The sequence below is a fragment of the Ursus americanus genome, chromosome 5, assembly GCF_024610735.1.
Source record: "Ursus americanus isolate L20-20 chromosome 5, mUrsAme1.1.p, whole genome shotgun sequence".
Lineage (NCBI taxonomy): Eukaryota > Metazoa > Chordata > Mammalia > Carnivora > Ursidae > Ursus > Ursus americanus.
Window position 1 is genome coordinate 69,967,564 of NC_142131.1, and position 6,551 is coordinate 69,974,114.

Below are 6,551 nucleotides of genomic sequence, written 5' to 3' on the forward strand. Positions count from 1 at the left end.
ATATTGGCAAAGAAATCTAATGTACAATGACCAGACACAGGGGAGATACACCAGGAGAATGCAAGAACAGAAGACAGGAACCGGAACAAAACAATAAAATACTACTAATTGAACAAATCCTGAAAAACGAGACAAAAGCATAATTACTGAGAATCAGAAATAGTAAGCAGAGAGTTAACTCAAAATTTAAAAAGAGAAGACTTACAGACCTCTAAGAAATAATTTCGTTTAACTTCCATGGAAAAGAAAAGAAAAGAAAAGAAAAGAAAAGAAAAGAAAAGAAAAGAAAAGAAAAGAAAGAGAAAGAAAGAAAGGAAGGAAGGAAGGAAGGAAGGAAGGAAGGAAGGAAGGAAGGAAGGAAAAGAAAAGAAAAAAGAAAATCTGAAAGAAACAATTTTCTAGAAAAAACATAATTGACTATGAGTGCCTGTGTGTCTCAGTTGGTTAAGTGCCTGACTCTTGGTTTCGGCTCATATCATGATCTCAGGGTCATGAGACTGAGCCCTGTGTTGGGCTCCATGTTTCGTGGGGGGTCGACTTGAAGATTATCTTCCTCCATCCCTCCTTCTATTCGCATGAGCACTCTCTCTCTCAAATAAATTTAAGACAAAAAAGAAAAAACATAGTTGACTAAATCCAATTTTGACAAGAACAGCATTTAAAAAGACCAATTTCTATAAAATGAATAGAAAATTATGTCAAGCATTTACTAGTCTAAGATTATTTTCCACAGGAAATTTCTTTTTTTTTTTTTTAAGTTTTTATTTATTTATTTGACAGAGAGAGAGAGAGACAGCGAGAGAGGGAACACAAGCAGGGGGAGTGGGACAGGAAGAAGCAGGCTCCCAGCAGAGGAGCCCGATGTGGGGCTCGATCCCAGAACGCTGGGATCATGCCCTGAGCCAAAGGCAGACGCTTAACGACTGAGCCACCCAGGTGCCCCTCCACAGGAAATTTCTATAAAATCAGAAAGAACTGTTAATTCCAAGGGTATTTAAAATGTTACAGAGCATAAAACAAAAAAGAAAACTTCAAAGTTCTATGAAAAAAGAACAACTCTGGTACCAACACTTACTTGTAAACAACTGTACCAAAAGGAAAACTAGAGATAAATTTCAGGTATGAATATTGACTAAAAACTTCTACAGAAATATTATCAGAGTCCAGAGAAATATAATTGTTGTGACCTTTATTCTTGCAATGCAAAGGTGGTTCATATTAGGAAAATTATTACCTAAGTTCATAATATTAAAATATTCAGTGAGAACAATAATCATTACCATAGATCCTAAAAAAGGCACTTTGCAAAACTAAGTATCTTCGTTGACAGTATATAATTAATAAACTAGGTACAGGTATATACTTACTTAAATGAAAAATATTCTTAGTTCAGCCCAAAGCCATCTAACCAAAACGCAGGATGATGCTGTCCACGGAAACATGAGATTCTTTTAAAGTCAAGAATAAAAAGAGCAAGTCCACCATCGTTACTGTTATTTAACAATCTTAATACCAATGCAATCATAAAATACAAAAAAAAAAATCAAGACTTAAAAACCATTCCTGTTTACAAATGATATGACTAGAGAAGAGAATACGGTGGGGAGGTCCCACTATAATTAACAAATACCACTATGGTCAATAAGAGGATTCAGCATACTAGCAGGATTTAACAATTAAGGGAAATGCTTTCATATATACAAACAACTCATTAAAAGTTAAAATGGAAGATCAAATTTCTAGTAGCAAGACAAAGTACTAAATACTAATAAGCTTAAGAAGACTATGAAGAAATGTTTGGATACTTCTGACAAATAAGACTTAAACAATAGCTCACTGTATTGTTTAATAAGGAGATTAAGCATCATAAAGATATCAACTTCCCCTAAGTTAATTTATAAATTTAATATGATCCTCACAAAATCAGCTTATTTCTTAAAATACACTGCTGATTCAAAATCATGTATGGAAATTTTTTAAAGTTAAAAAAGAAGACCTTTAAATTTATGAAAAAAGTAACAGGGGATTATTAACATTTGTAAATAATAAAAGTATAAGCTTCAGTAATTAAAACGGTGTAGTATTAGCACATGAATAAACAGTCCAAAAGAAAAGAACAGAAATGTCAAAAATAGATCTCAAACTTATTGAAAATTAGTATTTAATAAAGCTACCTTCTACTACAAAGGGCCTGTTAAATAAATGGTTTTCGTACAAAAATAAGTTCAGATCCATACCAGAGTAAATCCCAAATGGTTCAAAGATTTAAATGTAAAGAAACGAGTCCATAAAAGCTACCAGAAGAAAAAGCGAGAACTGTTCTATAATCCCAACATGGAAAAATTTTTTCTTGACTCAAAATTCAAAATCTAAAAACAACAGAATATCTCTACATGACAAAAACTGCCAGCATGAACATCAAAGGATAAATAAATGATAAGCTGGGAATAACGCTCACAAGTTATACTACACTTTATCACCCTAACAGATAAAGAACTCAAAAAATTTATTAAAAAAAAAACAAAAATGAGCTAAGGATATGAACAGAGTTTTTATGAGAAAATTAAAAATCTACACATGGCTCTTAAACTTAGGAAAACACACTGCTTTCACTCACAACAACGGGAAGGCAAATTATAGTTAAGTAAGAGACCTCACTTTGATAGCATGTAGACTAAGAACTGGAGTGATACAGAGAATATTAGCAGAGTCGCTGTGCAAATATGACACGCAAAGTCAGGCAGCATTCCACGTTCAAACAGAGATTCCATTTTAAAGCATCAACGTGACAAAAACCAAACTTTTTTAAAATACACTTGGTATAAGTTTTTGAGGAGTAGAGCTCTCATCCATTGCTGGTCTAAGTGTAAATTGGCATAATCCCCATGGAGGGCAATTTTGAAGTATCTATCAAAAATTATAAGGTACATACCCTGTGGACAACCAATTCTATTTCTAGGAAAGTATCTTACATAGACATATTCATATGGACAGAAAATGATGGTGAGTACAGGTTACGCACTGTAGCACAGATTGTAACAGCAAAGTTTAGAAACAAAGTATCTATTGATTAGGGATGCTTTACTACATTATGGTATATCTACACAAGGAATATGATACACAGGGCATCTTGATCTGGAAAGATGTGTGAGATAAATTTTTTTAAGTAAAAGCACAAATATGGAAGAATATGTAAAAAACCACTGGCATAAAACACAGGAAAGTAATTCATGCTTCTTTGGTTTTACATGCACAAAAACCTGTATGGAAAGACATAAAAGAATCGAATACGATAATACATGTTGAAGGGTGTGTACTGGGAACGTGGCAAATGAGAAATAAAGTAGGGAGGAGACTTTGTATTGTGTAATTTTTTATACTCTTTGAAGCATGTCTGAAACGTGCATGTTATTTTAAAAGTAATGCATTTAGGGACGCCTGGGTGGCTCAGTCGGTTAAGCACCTGCCTTCGGCTCAGGTCGTGATCCCAGGGTCCTGGGATAGAATCCCACGTTGGGCTCCCTGCTCAGCGGGGAGCCTGCTTCTCCCTCTGCTTCTGTCTCTCTCTCACGAATAAATAAACATAAAATCCTTTTTAAAAAAGAAAGCTTAAAAGTAATGAATTTAAAGAAGAATGACAGGGAATGAAGAGAAAGAGGCTTTCTTGCCCTGGGTGAGGAGAAATAGTCATGACAGTGAGTGAAGATGCAAATATATACAAGAGTTTGTGTACCGAAGGAAGCTCATCATTCTGCAGAGGTTCTGATCTTGCTAAGTCTGATGTATCTTTACTGAGTGATTGTCAAAAAAACATTTAAAAGGCTTGATAAGACTCTTCCTGGACCATAATATTACCTATTTTAATTGCAATTAACAAGAGGTTTGCTATTCAGCATGTCATCTCAAAGAGGTCGGAGAATGGTATTGTGGTTCACGTATCCGCTTAGTTGAGAGCTTTGTATAAAGGGTACTGTTAGACTGTGAAGCCAATTCCATGCTGGGCGCTACTTTCAAGGAGCTTACATTCTTCAAGGGCAAATAGGCCATGTAGATAAACAGATGTAACTAAAAAATCGGATAGAAAGTGCAAAAGGTTAGGAGAGGAATAAAGTGCCGTGATTTTTAGAGGAGATAAAGATGGCCAGCAGCTGGAGAATAGGAAGTAAAAGATCGAGACAGATCTGGAATTTAAATGAAGTAACAAGGGCAAAAGGATCTGTGAGTCAAACAACATTGTAGGCGGACAGTATGACACAAAGATGGGAAGAGAAAAAGAGGACAGGGAAAAGGAAGAACAAATTGCTCTTACAGGCTGATGAATATGATATTTGATGATATATCCAACAAGAAGTTAGTATGCAAAATATATAAAGAACTTCTACAATTCAATACCAAAACTACCAAAATAATCCAATTAAAAAATGGGCAGAAGACACAAACAGACATTTCTCCAAAGAAGACCTAAAGATGGCCAACAGACAGATGGAAAGATGCTGAACACCAATAATCATCAGCAAAATGCAAATCAAAACCACAACAAGATATCACCTTACACCTGTTGGAATGGCTAACATCAAAAACACAAGAAACAGCAAGTGTTGGAGAGGATGTGGAGAAAAAGGAACACTTGGGCACTATTAGTGGGAAAACAAGCTTCTGTTGCCACTGTGAAAAGTCATATGGAGGTTCCTGAAAAAATTAAAAATAGAATTACCATATGACCCAGTAATTCCAGTACTGGGTATTTACCCCAAGAATACAAAAACATTAATTTGAAAAGATACAGGCACCTCTATGTTTTCTGCAGCCTTATCTACAATAGCCAAAAAATGGAAGCAACTCAAATGTCCATCAACAGATGAACAGATAAAGAAGATATGTGTATATACACCTCATCACTTATATATATAATGGAATATTACTCAGCCATAACAAAGTATGAGATCTTGTCATTTGCAACAACATGGATAGATCTAGAGGGTATAATGCTAAGTGAAATAAGTCAGAGAAAGACAATGCCATGATTTCACTCCTATGTGGAGTTTAAGAAACAGATGAACAAAGAAAAAAAGAGACAAACAGAAAAATCTTCTTAAATACAGAGAACAAACTGGTGGTTACCACAGGAAAGGTGGGTAAGAGGATGGGCCAAATACACAAAGGGGATTAATAGTACACCCACATGACGAACAATGAGTTACAGAACTGTTGGCTCACTATATCATACCCCTGAAACTAACATAACACTGTAGGTTAATTACACTGGGAGTTTTAAAAATTTAAATAAAAAAATAATATAGTAATGATAAAGTGTGAATCACTGAGCCCAGGTTATAGGGTCCCGGATTGAAGGCTAAAGAGTGTAGGTTTTACTTCATGAAACCGGGAAGGTTCTGAAAGTGCAGGAGAATAGTAGTAACAGCATCCAAACAGCCCCTGAGCAAGGCTGACCTGGCAACAAGTTTGCAGGAAGGTTAGAGGTAAGGGTTGAGCATGGAGAAAGAAAAACAATACATGAGGGTACTGGAGAAGTCTACGTGAGACATTCTTAGAATCATGATGGAAAGTACAAGAGAACAGATACATGGCATCATGTGGAGGTGTGAGGAAATAATAGGGATGCAATAAATTTCTGCTGTAAAAATGGATAATTAAATGAATGAATGAATAAACGAGGCCTGACAGATGGAAGCAAGGAACTCATCTTTATTTCTATTCCTGACTCAAGTTATTAGTCAACCTGCATCCGGTTCTTTCTCCAGCATCCCCTTCCTGCCTGACACCCTTAGAGGAAAGGTAGGACCAACAGTCTGCTACTGGATGGGGAAAAGAAACATCCCGGCTTTCACGTTAAAGCTTCTCTTCTTCCCTGGTAGTTTTCTCAAATCAAATGAGCAAGAGGAGAGTGCTTTGCAGAAGAGCTGTGACTTCAGAGGTGTGAATACTGCAGATTTCCCAGTCACCACAGAAGGGATGTGACAGAGCTGTTTTTCTTGTAGCCACGGACCACTAATGACCAGATTGGTATGTTAGACTGAATCAGGAAATGCGGGACAGGATACAGGACAATCTGGTTGCTCTGTGATGACAGGATTTCATCCCAGATGTTCTTCAGATATGAATGGTAAAACAGACGTCTGAGGAAGGAAGAGAGGAAAGATGGGTGTGAATAAGGAGGGAAGCATGGCAAAGAGGAAGGAGGAAAGAAGGAAGAAAAAAAGAATTAAGGAAATAAGATATGAGGGGGAAAGAAAGACAGGAAGATGAAAAAAAAAAAAAAGAAGGCAGGAAACACGAATAGTCTTTATTTTTCTGAAACTTCTCTGTTGGAAGATTTATAGACATTTACCCCTGACAGTCAAATGAAGTAAGTGCTATTGTTTTTAATTTTATAGATGATTCACCTGGATGATGATGATGATGATGATTACTATTACTATTATAGCTCAAGCCTTCTTATAAATTCACGCCCTTGGGCAGCAGGTCACTGCGTAATAAAATTGCTTATGACAAGGAAATGCAATTATTGTGTGAACAAGGACCGTTTGGGA

At 36.0% G+C, this 6,551-nt stretch overlaps 1 non-coding gene across 1 annotated transcript; it reads left to right on the top strand.

Moving 5' to 3' along the window:
• Positions 1–2,655: 2,655 nt before the first annotated feature.
• Positions 2,656–2,758, top strand: LOC148110145 (U6 spliceosomal RNA). The gene has a single exon (XR_015724643.1). It is a non-coding gene; the product is annotated as a U6 spliceosomal RNA (small nuclear RNA).
• Positions 2,759–6,551: the final 3,793 nt, after the last annotated feature.